Here is a 20929-nt window from a genome sequence, read left to right as displayed (position 1 = left end):
TGGGGCTCCGCGTTGGCAGTAAAATGGGTCCGGATAGGTGATTGTAGCCCAGGAGTGATTGATGGAACTCTTCAGCTGGCTAGCTCCGGAATAATTTATGTTTGCTCCGGAATTGACGATACACACGGATAGCAGCTAGCTAGCTGCGAGATCCAGGTATGAATGTCCAGAGTTAGCGGTTGAAATCCAGGGACATGGAGAGAAAAATAGGTCTGGTATTTTCTGTTCCGAGCCGCGCCGTACAAAACTGGCGATAGATTTTCGAGCTAAAGGATAGCTGATGACCACAAACCGTGGTTAGCTGAATTTTAACGATTAGCCAGTAAAGAAGCTAACTAGCTTCTGATTAGCTTCTGGCTAGCTTCTGGATTAGCTTCTGGCTAGCTTCTGGTTAGCTTCTATGGCGGATTACAGATTTCAGGTAAATAAGACCTTTTTTTTATAAATATAAATTGGTGAGGTGGGTTGCAGGACAGTGTTTTGAAATGAGTTTATGGAAAATAAAAAATATATATAAAATGGTATGCCCAAAAAAGTTGTGTATATATATATATATGGGACACGACAAGACGAGGACAAAAGACCTCTGAACTGCTGTACCATCTTGGAACGAAGATTGGGGAGCCAGGCCCGGGTGGCAGAGTAGCCTAGTGGTACCCTAACCCTAACTAGTAACCGGAAGGTTGCAAGTTCAAATCCTCGAGCTGACAAGGTACAAATCTGTCATTCTGCCCCTGAACAGGCAGTTAACCCACTGTTCCTAGGCCATCATTGAAAATAAGAAATTGTTCTTAACTGACTTGCCTAGTTAAATAAAGATAAAAATCAAAATGAATTTTTCACAACAAAAAGGCTTTATTACAGACACACAACAGCTCTGTTGGACATTCTTGCAGTCAGCATGCCAATTGCACGCTCCCTCAAAACTTGAGACATCTGTGGCATTGTGTTGTGTGACAAAACTGCATGTTATAGAGTAGCATTTCATTGTCCCCAGCACAAGGTGCACCTATGTAATGTTTAAGCTGTTTAATCATCTTCTTAATATGCCATACCTGTCAGGTGGATGGATTATCTTGGCAAAGGAGAAATGCTCATTAACAGGGATGTAAACAAATTTGTGCATCAAATTTCAGAGAAAAAGTTTTTTGTGCGTATGGAACATTTCTGGGATCTTCTATTTCAGCTCATGAAAAATGGGACCATCATTTTATATTTAGATTTTTGTTCAGTAATAGTTGGATTATGGGTTGAATTCAAACCATTACTAATGACTTTGCAAATTATATATAGGCCTAAATGGCATTGTTGAGGATTGATAAAGTATGGCCACATTTCATTTGCTCTGTTAAACCTACCCTTGGAATGACTTCGATAGCAACAGTGAATCTATTTTTTAGGTTTTTAGGTGAAGATCTCTGAACAATCATTCTCACAATACCACATTGGTAATAGCCCACCACAGTGGATGCGTTCTAATACTCATAAAACCTAGTGGTCAAACACGGAAATGGTTCCAATCGTCTTTCCACCGTTCATTGAATTAAATATGTGTTTGGTCTAGACTTACCTTAGTGTAACGTTTTGATGTGTAATTCTCTCAATATATTTGCCTCAATTTACTCAAAAAAATTATAAATGCTAACTAGCAACAGAGAAGACCTCAGGAAGCTCCTGCATGTCATCTCTAGCCGACACTGTCCGCTACCGTTCACCAACAAGATCAGAGACCTGTGCCCAATCCATGATGAATCCATGTGCTGTATTGAAATACATTGAATAAAGTGTTGTACTTCTTCAATCCCCTTTCTCTGTCTTAGGTACCACCTGACTACTCTTTAGCTAGCAGAGCAGTAGATCTAAACATCATTTTCTATTACGTAGCTTAGATAACTGTTTGTACAGTATGTTGACTTTGGTGTCTACTTCAGCTCTTATTGCATTTGTCAAGGATCAGCATAAGACCATTAAAAGGGAAGAAGACCACTATAAAGTCTGGCCATGTGGAGAAGTGCAGTTATAGTGAGGAACAACTTACCAGTTTGGTCAGGGCCAGCATGAAGGATAGTATATCCTGTGTCGGTGAGTGTAGCTATTAAGTTTGTGCACCTTAGCAATACAATGTGTTTATACAGCTGTCAACATTCTACAAGGAAAGAGCCTTGTAGAATGTTAAATTATACAATCATTAACCATATATAAGCGCACAAAGCAAGACCCAGATGCAGACACGGGAGGCGGATGGTTTGAATCTTGATATTTATTAAACAATCCAAAAGGGGTAGGCAAGAGAATAGTTGTGGACAGGCAAGAGGTCAAAACCAGTTCAGAGTCCATGAGGTACAGAGTGGCAGGCAGGCTCGAGGTCAGGTAGGCAGGTACGGAGTCCAGAAAACAGGCAAGGGTCAAAAACTAGGAGGACTTGCAAATGATAATAGAAGCAGGAGTACGGGAAAACCGCTGGTTGACTTGAAAAGCATACAAGACAAACTGGCAGAAGAGACACGAAACACAGGGATAAATACACCAGGGATAATAAGTGACATCTGGAGGGGGTGGAGACAATCACAAGACAGGTGAACCAGATCAGGTAGGGACACCAGATTACTGCGCATTTCAGACTGCGATGAGCAATAACTCAGCTCTAGAACGTTGTCATTGATGAGAATGAATCTAAAAATCTATTGACATTCAGAATAGACTTCGTTTAGACATCCAGACTGTACTGTAGTTGCATGACAAGAGACAAATCTTCAAAGGCACAGTATTTATTCAGAGTGGTACATGCATTCACACAGTCTTGATTTATAGAATCCTTCCAACTATGTGATTGATACAGTGCCTTGCGAAAGTATTCGGCCCCCTTGAACTTTGCGACCTTTTGCCACATTTCAGGCTTCAAACATAAAGATATAAAACTGTATTTTTTTGTGAAGAATCAACAACAAGTGGGACACAATCATGAAGTGGAACGACATTTATTGGATATTTCAAACTTTTTTAACAAATCAAAAACTGAAAAATGGGGCGTGCAAAATTATTCAGCCCCTTTACTTTCAGTGCAGCGAACTCTCTCCAGAAGTTCAGTGAGGATCTCTGAATGATCCAATGTTGACCTAAATGACTAATGATGACAAATACAATCCACCTGTGTGTAATCAAGTCTCCGTATAAATGCACCTGCACTGTGATAGTCTCAGAGGTCCGTTAAAAGCCCAGAGAGCATCATGAAGAACAAGGAACACACCAGGCAGGTCCGAGATACTGTTGTGAAGAAGTTTAAAGCCGGATTTGGATACAAAAAGATTTCCCAAGCTTTAAACATCCCAAGGAGCACTGTGCAAGCGATAATATTGAAATGGAAGGAGTATCAGACCACTGCAAATCTACCAAGACCTGGCCGTCCCTCTAAACTTTCAGCTCATACAAGGAGAAGACTGATCAGAGATGCAGCCAAGAGGCCCATGATCACTCTGGATGAACTGCAGAGATCTACAGCTGAGGTGGGAGACTCTGTCCATAGGACAACAATCAGTTGTATATTGCACAAATCTGGCCTTTATGGAAGAGTGGCAAGAAGAAAGCCATTTCTTAAAGATATCCATAAAAAGTGTCGTTTAAAGTTTGCCACAAGCCACCTGGGAGACACACTAAACATGTGGAAGAAGGTGCTCTGGTCAGATGAAACCAAAATTGAACTTTTTGGCAACAATGCAAAACATTATGTTTGGCGTAAAAGCAACACAGCTCATCACCCTGAACACACCATCCCAACTGTCAAACATGGTGGTGGCAGCATCATGGTTTGGGCCTGCTTTTCTTCAGCAGGGACAGGGAAGATGGGAAGATGGATGGAGCCAAATACAGGACCATTCTGGAAGAAAACCTGATGGAGTCTGCAATAGACCTGAGACTGGGACGGAGATTTGTCTTCCAACAAGACAATGATCCAAAACATAAAGCAAAATCTACAATGGAATGGTTCAAAAATAAACATATCCAGGTGTTAGAATGGCCAAGTCAAAGTCCAGACCTGAATCCAATCGAGAATCTGTGGAAAGAACTGAAAACTGCTGTTCACAAATGCTCTCCATCCAACCTCACTGAGCTCGAGCTGTTTTGCAAGGAGGAATGGGAAAAAATGTCAGTCTCTCGATGTGCAAAACTGATAGAGACATACCCCAAGCGACTTACAGCTGTAATCGCAGCAAAAGGTGGCGCTACAAAGTATTAACTTAAGGGGGCTGAATAATTTTGCACGCCCAATTTTTCAGTTTTTGATTTGTTAAAAAAGTTTGAAATATCCAATAAATGTCGTTCCACTTCATGATTGTGTCCCACTTGTTGTTGATTCTTCACAAAAAAATACAGTTTTATATCTTTATGTTTGAAGCCTGAAATGTGGCAAAAGGTCGCAAAGTTCAAGGGGGCCGAATACTTTCGCAAGGCACTGTATGTCAAGTCATAAAATCCGAAGTTAACAATTAAAAGTTTATAGACAAACTGCACTTGTCCTTATGTGAAAATGTCAGTTTACTAAATATTCTACAACTGTAATGTTATCAATCAAATCAAACTATTTACACTACCGTTCAAAAGTTTGGGGTCATTTAGAAATGTCCTTGTTTTTGAAAGAAAAGCTAATTTTTTGTCCATTAAAATAACATCAAATTGATCAGAAATACAGTGTAGACATTATTAATGTTGTAAATTACTATTGTAGCTGGAAACGGCAGATTTGTTATGGAATATCTACATAGCAGTACAGAGGCCCATTATCAGCAACCTTCACTCCTGTGTTCCAATGACACGTTGTGTTAATCCCGCAAAACACTAGTCTCAAGGTCAACAGTGAAGAGGTGACTCTGGGATGCTGGCCTTCTAGGCAGAGTTTCTCTGTCCAGTGTCTGTATTCTTTTGCCAATCTTTTATTTTTATTGGCCAGTCTGAAATATGGCTTTTTCTTTGCAATTCTGCCTAGAAGGCCAGCATCCAGGAGTTGCCTCTTCACTGTTGACGTTGAGACTGGTGTTTTGCGGATACTATTCAATGAAGCTGCCAGTTGAGGACTTGTGAGGCGTCTGTTTCTCAAATGAGACAGTCTAATGTACTTGTCCTCTTGCTCAGTTGTGCACTGAGGCCTCCCACTCCTCTTTCTATTCTGGTTAGGATAGGATAAAGTAATCCCTCTCACCCCCCCTCCCCCTGAAAAGATTTAGATGCACTACTGTTCCACTGGAGGTCATAAGGTGAATGCACCAATTTGTAAGTCGCTCTGGATAAGAGCGTCTGCTAAATGACTTAAATGTAAATGTAATGTAAATGGTTAGAGACAGTTTGCGCTGTTCTGTGAAGGGAGTAGTACACAGCATTGTACGAGATCTTCGGTTTCTTGGCAATTTCTTGCATGGAATAGCCTTCATTTCTCAGAACAAGAATAGACTGACGAGTTTCAGAAGAACGTTATTTGTTTCTGGCCATTTTGAGCCTGTAATTGAACCCACAAATGCTGATGCTCCAGATACTCAGCTAGTCTAAAGAATGCCAGTTTTATTGCTTCTTTAATCAGAACAACAGTTTTCAGCTGTGCAACATAATTGCAAAAAGGTTTTCTAATTATCAAATAGCTTTTTAAAATGACAAACTTGGATTAGTTAACACAACATGCCATTGGAACACAGGAGTGATGGTTACTGATAATGGGCCTCTGTACGCCTATGTAGATATTCCATAAACAATCTGCCGTTTCCAGCTACAATAATCATTTACAACATTAACAATGTCTACACTGTATTTCTGATCAATCTGATGTTATTTTAAATGGACAAAAAAAAGGATTTTCTTATAAAATAATTACATTTCTAAGTGGCCTCAAACTTTTGAACGGTGGTGTATATAGCACATTTCTTACAGCATAAACATTTCAAGGTGTTCAAAGTCATGCATTGAAAGGAATGTGGCACTTAACATCCTTCCTCTTTGCAGGTCTCTGTAGGTGACCAGGGGATTCTCTATACCATATGCAAATGCCTCCGTGGAGCTCATAAGTGTAGCCATACAGCCTATTTTGGCGGTTCACAATACAATCTGTCCTGAAAGCAACTGAAGAGGATCTTCAGTCACTAAGGAACCATTTCCGGGACAGGTTAAGTGGAATGGCATGTCTCCTTGAACCTGAGCCAGAACAACCGCCACCCTCCCTGTCATCACCAGACATTGTTAAAGTACAAGGGCACCCGGGGAATGCAGGCATCCTGGCTGGCATGGCGCTGTTGGTGGAGCAGCAACAGGCAGCAGGGATTAAACGTGTTCCAAGCATTTCATGGATGTAGCAAAGCAGTGGAACATTGAAAACACTTTACACAGAACATGATTGTAGCTGCGAGATATTTGCCTTTTGAACACCCTGCACCGCTCACCGTCTCCAAAGGTCCATCACAGTGTCCCTACAGAACAGCAGGTTTGAAAATGCCCTAGCCAAATGCTGAAGAATTGTTGGGCATTTCAAACACAGCACACCAAACGCTGCAGAGCTAGGACAACAGCAAGTTGCAAATGGGCAAAAGAATGAGTAACTCGTTCAAGATGTCACAAAAAGATGGAATTCCACACAGGAATTGGTAAAGTGTGTCCACAGAAACCAACAACCACAGAGATGCTCTGGCCCAACAGAAAACCAACTTCGCCATGCAAACCACAGCTGAATTGGAGAAACTGCAGAAGTTGTAGGCGCTGCTGGAGCCCTGAAGGTAAGCTTCTTTATCATACTATTAGTGTTATAATACGATGTGTTGTGTGTGTGTGTGTGTGTGTGTGTGTGTGTGTGTGTGTGTGTGTGTGTGTGTGTGTGTGTGTGTGTGTGTGTGTGTGTGTGTGTGTGTGAAAATATGTGTCTGCGTATAACAAGTCTCTCACAATTGACTTAAATTATTTAGAATTATATTATTTTCCACTGCAGGTACTTGACTGAACTTCTGGGAGAGAAGTACATTTCCTGCTCAGTGTTGTTGCCTGCTTTGTGCCATCTCCTTTGGGTGATGGAGAGCTCCGATGATGACCCTGCCTACGTGGAAAGTTTCAAGCAAATATTCACAACAAACTTGAAGAAATGCAAGGAAAACACCAACCTCACATGGCTGAAGATCGCCACAGCACTCGACCCAAGGTTTAAGGACCTGAAGTGCCTTCCCAGACCTGAGAGGGGTGAGGTGTGGGCTTTTGTCAGCAACTTGCTGAAGGAAGAGAGGTCTGTACAGCAACCTGATAAAGCAACAGAGTCAGAGCCACCAAATAAGAAAGCTGCCCTCTTGTTGAGTTCTTCTGAGTCTGTTGAAGAATAGGAGTCCATTGAGAAATGTGTGGAGCGTTACAAAGCAGAGCCCAGCATCTACATGGAGGACTGTCCACGACAGTGGTTGTCACAGCATGCAGGGGCACACACCAGGCTGGGCTGCATTGCACGAAGGTACTGTGCATTCGGAAAGTATTCAGACCCTTTCACTTTTTCCACATTTTGTTACGTTTCAGCCGTATTCGAAAATGGATTGAATAGTTTTTTTCCTCAATCTACACATAATACCCAATAATTTTTGGCAAATGTATTAAATATAAAAACAGAAATACCTTATTTACATACAGTTCCTGGCAATGACTTCCACATCAGCAACTTGTGGGAGGTTGTTTTCACTCTCTGGGCATATCGTACAGAAGAGAGCAGCTTTATCATCTGAAAATGTCGACATGATTTTTGTCTTTGCAACTGGTTCAGTGAAAAGAAAAAGGAGGACGACTGAAGTGTATGGTCACAGGTTTATGTTCTGTGGAATTCATGACATTGTTGGATAAGTTTATGCTCTTTGTTCTTTGCATCCATAGAGCCAGTTATTTTTTTATTATAGCCAACCCTCCTCCAATCAGTAATTGGGAGAACAATCATTTGTAATGGCTGAAGCTTTAACTGTGTGTGTGTGTGTGTGTGTGTGTGTGTGTGTGTGTGTGTGTGTGTGTGTGTGTGTGTGCATGAATGGTTGTATAGTGGGAAAAGAGTTACCTGACTAACTCTTCCTCATCTATCTCCACCCCTAATTCTTCTCACTGCGGCTCCTTCCAGTTTCCACATTTCTCTTTGACAACTTCAAGAAAATGTATGAGGGAGTAGACCTACTGGGAGCATTAGTAAGTTACAGGACTTTTGTATTGCTTAACTTGTTTATGGTGAATATGCCATTAAAAACATTCTGATATAGAATATTTTTTGTGTTTCAGTCCCTACATGCCTATAACTCAATACACTGTTTATTTAGGAACAAATTTGAAAAAATTATAAATGAGTGATTAATTGCAATTAACTACAGAATTGAATGCAATTAATCCAGTTTTTTTATTTTATTGTATGACAGCCCTAGTTATATTACATACAAGTGTTGTTCAAAGTAGCCAGCTACAGTAATGTAGTTAACCTTTATCATGGGCACAGTGGGAATATATATCTGTGATGTACAAATTATTTTGTACCCCTTGTGTCTTACTTGCTGAAGGCCCTAGTGCTTGGACCTAACATGGTTGAAAACAAGTGAACAATGAATAAATATCATACACAAACAATAGGTTATATTACATTCAAGTTTTGCTCAAAGCAGCCAACTAAAGTAATGTAGTCAACGTAAGTTAAATTTTGAGTGCATCTCCTAACAGTTTCATTCAGTAGTACAACACCATTCACATTGCATTTTATCATGGGTACAGTGGGAATTTATAAGTCTTACCCCCAGAGTGAGAGAGAGAGTACATCACTTCCAGCAGATTGCCTTGCTGAGGGTGGCGTTGATCATGCACTGCTTTTCGTGGGGTGAGCCTGATGTTCCGCATGTCACGCCTCTTGTCTAAAACATGGGGAAGAGGGGACATAAAGTCAAAATGTCTATGCATATACAAATGCATTGTTTTACTCAATATGGTATCATATGTGATGAGTTACTGACCTGTCCGTTCACGGGCTTGATCTGCTGTAGTCTCGGACCACACTGGCACAGGATGTCCATGCACCGGATTGTCTGAGGGATGCACTCCTATTGGACTGGTAATCAATGAGACATTTGGTCAGTGGTGGGTCTTTTTCAATTCTGTATCAACATCTTTATCTGGACAGATAACACAAACCCACATTGGACAATTTTATTTATTTATTTAATTTATTTCACCTTTATTTAACCAGGTAGGCTAGTTGAGAACAAGTTCTCATTTGCAACTGCGACCTGGCCAAGATAAAGCATAGCAGTGTGAACAGACAACACAGAGTTATACATGGAGTAAACAATTAACAAGTCAATAACACAGTAGAAAAAAAGGGGAGTCTATATACATTGTGTGCAAAAGGCATGAGGAGGTAGGCGAATAATTACAATTTTGCAGATTAACACTGGAGTGATAAATGATCAGATGGTCATGTACAGGTAGAGATATTGGTGTGCAAAAGAGCAGAAAAGTAAATAAATAAAAACAGTATGGGGATGAGGTAGGTAAAAATGGGTGGGCTATTTGCCGATAGACTATGTACAGCTGTAGCGATCGGTTAGCTGCTCAGATAGCAGATGTTTGAAGTTGGTGAGGGAGATAAAAGTCTCCAACTTCAGCGATTTTTGCAATTCGTTCCAGTCACAGGCAGCAGAGAACTGGAACGAAAGGCGGCCAAATGAGGTGTTGGCTTTAGGGATGATCAGTGAGATACACCTGCTGGAGCGCGTGCTACGGATGGGTGTTGCCATCGTGACCAGTGAACTGAGATAAGGCGGAGCTTTACCTAGCATGGACTTGTAGATGACCTGGAGCCAGTGGGTCTGGCGACGAATATGTAGCGAGGGCCAGCCGACTAGAGCATACAAGTCGCAGTGGTGGGTGGTATAAGGTGCTTTAGTGACAAAACGGATGGCACTGTGATAAACTGCATCCAGTTTGCTGAGTAGAGTGTTGGAAGCAATTTTGTAGATGACATCGCCGAAGTCGAGGATCGGTAGGATAGTCAGTTTTACTAGGGTAAGTTTGGCGGCGTGAGTGAAGGAGGCTTTGTTGCGGAATAGAAAGCCGACTCTTGATTTGATTTTCGATTGGAGATTTTTTATTTTACCTTTATTTTACTAGGCAAGTCAGTTAAGAACAAATTCTTATTTTCAATGACGGCCTAGGAACAGTGGGTTAACTGCCTGTTCAGGGGCAGAACGACAGATTTGTACCTTGTCAGCTTGGAACCTTGTCAGCTTGGAAGCTTGCAACCTTTCGGTTACTAGTCCAACGCTTAAATAAAGGTGAAATAAAAAAAAGTATATAGAATGGTGTCGTCTGCGTAGAGGTGGATCAGGGAATCGCCCGCAGCAAGAACGACATCATTGATATATACAGAGAAAAGAGTCGGCCCGAGAATTGAACCCTGTGGCACCCCCATAGAGACTGCCAGAGGACCGGACAGCATGCCCTCCAATTTGACACACTGAACTCTGTCTGCAAAGTAATTGGTGAACCAGGCAAGGCAGTCATCCGAAAAACCGAGGCTACTGAGTCTGCCGATAAGAATATGGTGATTGACAGAGTCGAAAGCCTTGGCAAGGTCGATGAAGACGGCTGTACAGTACTGTCTTTTATCGATGGCGGTTATGATGTCGTTTAGTACCTTGAGCGTGGCTGAGGTGCACCCGTGACCGGCTCGGAAACCAGATTGCACAGCGGTGAAGGTACGGTGGGATTCGAGATGGTCAGTGACCTGTTTGTTGACTTGGCTTTCGAAGACCTTAGATAGGCAGGGCAGGATGGATATAGGTCTGTAACAGTTTGGCTCCAGGGTGTCTCCCCCTTTGAAGAGGGGGATGACTGCGGCAGCTTTCCAATCCTTGGGGATCTCAGACGATATGAAAGAGAGGTTGAACAGGCTGGTAATAGGGGTTGCGACAATGGCGGCGGATAGTTTCAGAAATAGAGGGTCCAGATTGTCAAGCCCAGCTGATTTGTACGGGTCCAGGTTTTGCAGCTCTTTCTGAACATCTGCTATCTGGATTTCGGTAAAGGAGAACCTGGAGAGGCTTGGGCGAGTAGCTGCGGGGGGGGGAGCTGTTGGCCGAGGTTGGAGTAGCCAGGCGGAAGGCATGGCCAGCCGTTGAGAAATGTGACAAGTGGTCCCCCAACACCCAATCCTCATGCCTCATTGTTTGTTCTTGTTTCCCAGTCAACAGTCTGGATCTTCCTCTTACCTTTTCTTGGAAATACAGGGCCATTTCTCTTTCCACCGGAAAATGGAAGCTGCAGACCAAAGTGTTGTCACTGTGTTTTTGGTCCATCCATCTGAAAGACAAAAAAAAGTTACTTTTACTAGGTAGCCAAGTTGATAACTAAAATGGTGACATCTATATTAAAATACCATAACCCACAGACTATAGTAATGGTAAATAGGCTGGGCTTTGGTCTATCTGCACATCTAAAATCCTACTATGTGGATGGAACATTTCTGCTGGGATGGAGGAATTATCTGGAATGCTCAACTAGATGATCAGGACAGTGTAGGGTACTATTTGCCCAAAGAGGTAAAGTATTGTGATGAGCTATATGACTGTACTTCTGATTCTCAAGAGGAAAGTTAAAACCCTCAGCCTTAAGGTCACTGAGGAGGACCAACAGTGGTAGGGGGATCATCTGAAAGGGACTGACATGCAGCGATGGAACATAAGGATTTCGGGCACTGGCCAGCAGACCACGATTTCAACTAGCCATGGTAACATTCAGGTCCTAAATCTGTGGCATGCGATGTTTGTAAAGGCAAAATGTCACTGCTGTGACAGGCTACTTTGGCACCTTTTCTACTAGCTATTTCACTACTGTCAGGCAAGTTTGGCACATTGTCTACTAGCCCAGTCTGAAAAGTACTAGCCTCGGACTAGCTTAATTTCCATCCCTGCTGACATGTATAGCTAACTGACTTCACATATCATTTGATGTACAACAGAAGTACTTGTGGAACAAAACCGTTTATGTTTTGTATGGGAAAACATTGGGCCCACAAGTCCTATGTGATGTAGCTAGCCAGCTAGTTAATTAACGTTAGCTCACCGTTCGTGTAGTCACACATTTCCATGTGGTGACATGCTAGCTAATGTTAGCTCACCAGGGCAGGGCTATTTAGCTAACGTTTAGCTTGCTAGTTATGTTAGTTCATCGTTTGTGTAGTCAGACATTTCCCCAGACCCCACAGATGGTGACATGCTAGCTAGTCCACCACGGCAGGAATATTTAACATTAGCTAGTTAGCGCTAATCGCTAACGTTAGGCACATTCGCTACCATGTCACCTCCTTCGACTACACCACGGTGATATATGGTGCAACGTTAGCTACCAAAGTGCCTAACTAGCTAGCCCCACCAGGGAATATTTAACTAGCTATATCCCTGCCCTGGCTGGAGGGCTAACATTAGCTAGCATGTCACCACGTGAAAAAGTGTGAGCTAACAGATTATCTGGCAAGCTCACAAAGAACTTGTCAATAATAAAGGTCACAACAGTCAATATGCTAGCCTACACTGGTTCTTGTAAGGAAGGCAAAGTGCATTGTACAAGTAAGTACAGTCGGTGGATATCTAGCTTATTTTCAAAAGCATCTAGCTAACCACAGATCATTGACCGAAACAAAATAGCTTGTTAGCAGCTAGCAAACAGGGTTTAACTTGTTATTATTTATTTAACCTTTATTCAACTAGTCAAGTCAGTTAAGAACAAATTCTTATTTACAATGATGGCATACCCCTGCCAAACCCTAACCTGAACGACGCTGGGCCAATTGTGTGCCGCACTATGGGCTCCCAATCACGGCCTGTTGTGATACAGCCTGGAATCGAACCAGGGTCTGTAGTGACACCTCTAGAACATAGACGCAGTGCCTTAGACCGCTCCGCCACTCGCTAATACAGGTCAGAAAACAATCAAATGCACATGTGGTTATTGTAGTAGCGGTTACAATCCGGTACATAGCATAGAACCATCCTTGCTTCTGATTGACGGAGAGACCTAAGGTTGGGCAGTTAGCTACAAAGGGCAGGGTAATTAAAAAAATGTTAAATAAGAATACACACGAGAAATACGCAATAGTAATTATTTACACAAGAAACAAGAATCTACTTTCTAGGTTACTTGCTACTTGTTGATGAGTTTGCATCGAAAAATGTGGAAGTTTTTTCCACCCTGCCTTGAGTGATTACAGTATGTCAAATTTTGCGTCAGGATGTGCAGTTCTGTATGATAGCAACATTAATGGCTAATTAGCATTTCATTTTTAAGGGGTCATTACAGGTGAATATATTGATAAAAGTTACCTTGTCCGAGAGAGATTTGCACAGTTATGAAAACGTCATGCCAGGGTAAGCCTACACGAAACGCTAGATTTTATGGGTATTATGACTCATACAGTGGTACTCAATAGTCAGTGACAAGTATCCTAGCTATGCAGGGCTGGGCTCGGTTAAAAACATTTATGGGAGACCAAAAGGTAGCTGTAGATCGATCAATTCTCCAGTAGGAGGTGCTCAGCCTATTGTTTTTTTCTTCTAATAACGGACATAACATTGAAAATTTGGGGCCTTCTGATTGACGCAGTGGTCTAAGACACTGCATCGCAGTGCTAGCTGTGCCACTAGAGATCCTGTTTTGAGTCCAGGCTCTGTTGCAGCCGGCCGTGACCGGGAGACCCACGGGGTGGCGCACAATTGGCCCAGCATCATCCGGGTTAGGGGAGGGTTTGGTCAGCAGGGATGTTCTTGTCCCATCGCGCCCGAGCGACTCTTGTGGCGTGCCGGGCGCAATGCACGCTGACACGTTCTTCGCCAGGTGTACGGTATTTCCTCTGACACACTGGTGCGGTTAAGCAGGCATTGTGTCAAGAAGTAGTGCAGCTTGGCTGGGTTGTGTTTCGGAGGACGCACGGCTCTTGACCTTCGCCTCTCCCGAGTCCGTACGGGAGTTGCAGCGATGAGACAAGACTGTAATTGGATACCACAAAATTGGGGAGAAAAAGGGATAAAAGTATGACGTTGTTTTAAAGGTACAAATTCAACATATTTTATACAATATTTGTCTATGTTGAAATTTGGTTACCATGATGACATTATCCTGTGGTTGAAATTTCACCCTCAAAACAACAATCCGTACAGGAGCCCTGAGTTAATTCACTCACACATGCATATACACGCATGTTCATAACATGTCAGCCAAGTCGTTCTGCTATGAAGAGCACAAGCAAACACATCAAACACAAACACACGGTACAGACAGAGTGGTGGTATGTCAGACTGCACCAGCTTGCGGCTCTGTCAGCGTTGCTGATGGATGAAGTCTTACTGCTTCCCCTGGATTATCAGAGGAGTTCAACGGGAGGGGAAGGTGATCCATCAGACAGAGAGGAGAGAGGGAGTATATGAGAGAGAGGTGTGGTAGGGAGATAGAGATGGAGAGATGAGGAAGAAAGAGCAAAAGAGAAAGAGCGGAAGGAAAGGGGAAAAGAAAGGATGGAGAGAAAAAGAAAAAGCAAAACAGGAGAGAGAGGGAGATAAAGAATGAAAGAGAGCGGAGGAGGCAGGGTAGGGAAGCCGAGAGATAAACAGAGATGGAGGGCGAGATTATTTTTTCTGGTTCAGCTTTGTATGCACCCTGAGGTGAGGGAAAAGAAGGATGAAGAGGTGAAGGTATGGAACAGCTGTGCACAGAGACTGGGAAGGAAGAACCAGACGTGCACACGCACGCACGCAAATATTCACTCCCAAAGTAATCACACACACGCCGAGGGTACTCGCAGCCCGGCGCGGGCAGCGGAGACACTTGAAGATGAAACAGAGGCTCGATGGTGCAGGAGTTGAGTGGTGTGGCAGACAGGGTAATCATCATCAGATAGAGCATGTGGTTCACATCCTGTACTCACAGCACCAGGCACCAGGCAGGATCTGCATTAGTTTAGTCTGCATGGCCTGGAAATCACATCAGACCTCACTGATGCTCTTATTGTATATTTATTAATTTAGCTGTTGCTCTTATCTATTGTCAGTGCACATAAAATGATAGTATAATAGCAGATAATGGCTTAATGCGTATGATAGCTTAGGTAGAAAGGGAAATACTTTTGAGAAAAGCTTAGAAATCACTCTTGAAAGCTCAAGGGAAAACCTAGTTCCTGTTACCCAAGTCTTGACTTTAAAAGACATACACAGGGGGAAATCAACAATAAAGCATTATAGTACTTCAATCAGATTACACATTACCACATCCCAGTAACATATACACCTGCTTTTCAAAACCGTATATTACAATACAGTGAGTAAAAGTATTGGTTTACCACTTCTGACCATAAGACAATCGATATTGGAAAACAGATTTGACTGGGATGCAGAGAGAGGGAAAGTTGTCTGGGGTAATGTGTGTGTCTGTGTGGAGGTTGGAGTCATGGCATGGTAACGAGGAGGCAGAACGGATGATGACCCTCACCGACCCTGATCCAGCCTCTAGCCATAGAGAATATAGAGCTCAGTGTTGGCATGTGGTTGAGCACCATTTTGCACTTGCTAGATGCCTTGGAATGAGTCATACCTGTATGTGTGTGTGTGTATATGTGTGTATATATTCTATGAATGTGTGGTTGCTTTGGGTCATTGTACATTTCGGTGTACACCAATCCCAGCCGGACCCAGGGAGCCCTGCTAAAGCCATTGGCTGTGTTCTGATGGATGGAGAGGCTCCTGTAGATGTCTGCCTGTACCTCCCTAATATGTTTACAGGCTGTGACCGAGGATCAGGTGGCTGGGCGGGCATCGAGTTCATGAGAAAGAGAGAGAGAGACAGAGCGTCAGAGAGAATATTATGTGAGAACATGACATCTTCTATGACACTTGCATGCATTGCAATAACATTATACCACTTAACAATCAGCCCTTGTAGGTAATAATGAGATATCAGCAGGCCACTAGAGGGCACTCTGTGATTCATTTTCTATGGAGGGTCCAGTATACTATCCTCTTCTCTCTGTTTCCTAAAAATGTCTGTAATGTTTGTTTTTACAGCAGCTATTAGTAATCAAGAACTGACTAAATAACACTCCTATTATTGCTACTAATGATAATGAAACAATATGATATTATTATTAATAGTATCAATATTGTTTTTAATGCCAATATTGTCAACAGTGATAACAATGATAATTCGATATTTTATTTTATGATGAGCATTTAATTTTTGTCAAAAAAGTAGTGTATTCTAATGTACAAATCCATGGTAACATTGTATGTCTAAATATTAGGACACTTCACAAACAGATCTGCAGCCATGACCTCAACTGTTTGACCCCTTAGTAAGGTGAGGGGTCAACGGGGAACTCATTTGACCCCACTGTTTCCAAGTCACTCTTGGATAAGATCCTATCAAGACCTCTAGAACGGTTAGAAACCCTGACAGAGACCGTTACTCCATTATACTACACTACCATTCAAACGTTTGGTCTCATTTAGAAATGTCCTTGCTTTTGAAAGAAAAGCACATTTTTTGTCCAGTAAAAAAACATCAAATTGATCAGAAATACAGTGTAGACATTGTTACTGTTGTAAATGACTATTGTAGCTGGAAATGGCTGATTATTTTAATGGAATATCTACATAGGTGTACAGAGGCCCATTATCAGCAAACATCACTCCTGTGTTCCAATGGCAACTGAGCAAGAGAACATGTACATTAGAGTGTAGTTTGAGAAACAGATGCCTCACAAGTCCTCAACTGGCAGCTTCATTAAATAGTACCCTTAAAACACCAGTCTCAACATCAACAGTGAACAGGTGACTCCGGTATGCTGGCCTTCTAGGAAGAGCTGCAAAGAAAAAGCCATATCTCAGACTGGCCAATAAAAAGAAAAGATTAAGATGGGCAAAAGAACACAGGCACTGGACAGAGGAACTCTGCCTAGAAGGCCAGCATCCCGGAGTCACCTCTTCAATGTTGACGTTGAGACTGGTGTTTTGCTGGTACTATTTAATGAAGCTGCCAGTAACCTTGACCATCAAATACCAGAAACCAAGACACGTCACGATCTGTGTTTACAGTACCTGACTATGCTTGTACTTCATGGAAATTGAGAATATACATAAACCAGGATTGTGGCACCAGGTTACACAAAACCATGCATGCACCCACACACAGTCACCCAGCGCACACACACGCCCTGATCATGATGTGGGAAATTACAGGGGGATGTGTAAATACCATCCATCAAGTGAGTTCATCTATCAGATATGCAAACACACTTACAATACACACTCACACATGCACACACAGAGTGTGTACAAAGGCAGGCAGGACAGGTAGAGTGAACAACACACAGCTCAAACACGTGTTGTGTCTAACACCATTGTGAGGCATTGCACAAAGACAAATGCATGCAGAATGCACACAGACATGCAGGCAAACTCATTTTGCCAACAGAAACAAGTTCCACACACACTCCTCAAACCTCACTCATCTTCAACAAGAAGACGCCAACACACACTCATAGAGATACATGCACACAGGAGTGAAATGATTAGAGGTCAACCGATTAATCGGAATGGCCGATTAATTAGTTCCGATTTCAAGTTTTCATAACAATCGGACATTTTGGACGCCATTTTTTATTTTATTTAACTAGGCAAGTCAGTTAAGAACACATTCTTATTTTCAATTACAGCCTAGGAACGGTGGGTTAACTGCCTTTTTCAGGGGCAGAACGACAGATCTTTACTTGTCAGTTCAGGGATTCAATCTTGCAACCTTATGGTAAACTAGTCCAACACACAAACCACCTGCCTCACGAAGAGCCCGCCTGTTACGCGAATGCAGTAAGAAGCCAAGGTAAGTTGCTAGCTAGCATTAAACTTAATCAATCATAATCACCAGTTATAACTACACATGGTTGATAATATTACCAGTTTATCTAGCTTGTCCTGCGTTGCATATAATCGATGCAGTGCGCATTCGCGAAAAAGGACTCGTTGCTCCAACATGTACCTAACCATAAACACCGATGCCTCTCTTAAAATTAATACACAGAAGTGTATATTTTTAAACCTGCATATTTAGCTAAAAGAAATTCAGGTTAGCAGGCAATATTAACCAGGTGAAATTGTGTCACTTCTCTTGCGTTCATTACACGCAGAGTCAGGGTATATGCAACAGTTTGGGCCGCCTGGCTCATTGCGAACTAATTTGCCAGAATTTTACGTAATTATGACATAACATTGAAGGTTGTGCAATGTAACAGGAATATTTAGACTGATGGATGCCACCTGTTAGATAAAATACTGAACGGTTCCGTATATTTCACTGAAAGAATAAACGTCTTGTTTTCGAGATGATAGTTTCCGGATTTGACTATATTAATGACCTACTGTGTGTAGGTCATATGTAATGACCTATTTCTGTGTGTTATTATATTATATTTAAGTCTATGATTTGATAGAGCAGTCTGACTGAGCGATGGTAGGCACCAGTAGGCTCATAAGCATTCATTCAAACAGCACTTTCGTGCGTTTTGCCAGCAGCTCTGCTGTTTATGACTTCAAGCCTATCAACTCCTGAGATTAGGCTGGTGTAACGATGTGATGTGAAATGGCTAGCTAGTTAGCGGGGTGCGCGCTAACAGCGTTTCAAACATCACTCGCTCTGAGACTTGGAGTAGTTGTTCCCCTTGCTCTGCATGGGTAATGCTGCTTCGAGGGTGGCTGTTGTCGTTGCGTTCCTGGTTCGAGCCCAGGTAGGAGCGAGGAGAGGTACAGAAGCTATACTGTTACACTGACAATACTAAAGTGCCTATAAGAACATCCAATAGTCAAAGGTATCTGAAATACAAATGGTATAGAGAGAAATAGTCCTATAATTCCTATTATAACTACAACCTAAAACTTTTTACCTGGGAATATTGAAGACTCATGTTAAAAGGAACCACCAGCTTTCATATGTTATCATGTTCTGAGCAAGGAACTTAAACGTTAGCTTTCTTACATGGCACATATTGCACTTTTACTTTCTTCTCCAACACTTGGTTTTTGCATTATTTAAACCAAATTGAACATGTTTCATTATTTATTTGAGGCTAAATAGATTTTTATTGATGTATTATATTAAGTTAAAATAAGTGTTCATTCAGTTTTGTTGTAATTGTCATTATTACAAATACATTTTACAAATCGGCCGATTAATCGGTAGCGGCTTTTTTTTGTCCCCCAATAATCGGTATCAGTATCGGCGTTGAAAAATCATAATAGGTCGACTTCTAGAAATGATCCATGGTGAAATGTATGAAGCGTTTGTATTTGATATCCTTTGTTAAAGCCACATTTCCATGCAAAATACAGAATAAGCAAAAGTAGCGGTCCCCCACCCAGAAGAATAATAAAAAACCAAGGAGATAGGAACCCTCATTTTTAATGGCAAAACAAGCAGAAACCCTTCCGCTGTCAATAATATATTTTCCCCCTGTATGATAATTAGATCCTGTTCAGTCCCCCCTCGCCCCATCTGTGTGGCACATCCTCCTCTTTCTCTCTCTCTCTTTTCCTCACTTGCGCCTTCTTTTTCTCTATCCCCTACTCATCGCTCACTGTCACCTATATGCTCCCAGCCGTCCAACCTATAACCTCACTCAGGTTCAGCTGCAGTTCAGGCGTGGGAGGGGTGTGTGAGTGTGTTGTTGCGGACTGTAGGCTCTCTGCCTGCGCTGCAGATACAGGGCTGCTGCTGCCATGGCAACAGCACTAGACTGGCTGCACAGAGGAGCTGGAGTCCCGGTCTCAAATGTAACACTCCTGTCATCTCTCCCACTCCATCCTTACCACATTCTCTCCCCCTCTCTCTTTCTGTTTGTAAATGTCCCCAATTTCCTACTCTTCCTCCAGGTGTATCTCTTTCTCTCTTTCATTTTATCTTCAGCATTCTTTCTCCAGTTTGTTGAGCTCTGCAGTGAAGGGAGAACCATGACAAATATACACGCACAAGGAAACTCTATGGTAAATCATCAATACGGAAAATAAATACGTCACCCTTGAACATATGCCATTAGTGTTAAGTGTTTGTTGTTCTTTAATTACGGTTCAATTATTGTTCAATAACTGTGGACCAATGAGATGAATAAAGGTGCTAATTAAGTGCTGTAGAAGCATTTATCAAATTTCACCTAGGATTGCCACGGATAGCCAAGAAGGCCTATGAAATGGTAAGCAGATGTTGTAGACAAATATTGAATCAAGTGGGAGGTCAGCTTGTGCAATATAGCCGTGCTACGAACCTTTGAAGGAAGCTTTTAATGCAAACAGTAATTACATAAATGTCGCTAATTAAAAATCAACTGTAGCAGCGGGTTAAATCTTTGACCTGAGGTCTCAGAGGACAGGAGATAACACTGGCACACGTCAGTGATAACCAATTACCCATTAGTAACATCAAAGATCGGTGGCAGTGTTTGTATGATATGAGGGTCAAAGCTTTGCTAATTATACTTTCTCCATGTTCGATGTCATGCAAAGGACAAGGAGAGAGGGAGACGATGGTATGGCTCTAAGTAAACCGACTACCTTATACACTAGCCACTTGTGTGTATGTAATGTTACCCATTTAAATGTGTGTGCGAGTGCGTGCAGGGTTGGGTAGGTTGCTTTCTAAATGTAATCTGTTACAGTTACTAGTTACCTTTCCAAAATTGTAATCAGTAATGTAACTTTAAGATTACCCAAACTCGGTAACAGAATTACTTTCGGTTACTTTTGTATTACGTTTCCCTTAAGAGTCTTTAGAAGAAGACATATATTATCCATCAAATGCATTTGGTGTGACATCATAGTAGTCTCTGACTTGTGGTCAGGCTCGCTCAGGTAGAAGAAACTTAAACGTGCACCTT

This window comes from Oncorhynchus nerka, linkage group LG2 (assembly GCF_034236695.1).
Source record: "Oncorhynchus nerka isolate Pitt River linkage group LG2, Oner_Uvic_2.0, whole genome shotgun sequence".
Classification (NCBI taxonomy): domain Eukaryota; kingdom Metazoa; phylum Chordata; class Actinopteri; order Salmoniformes; family Salmonidae; genus Oncorhynchus; species Oncorhynchus nerka.
This window is presented reverse-complemented; position numbering follows the sequence as displayed.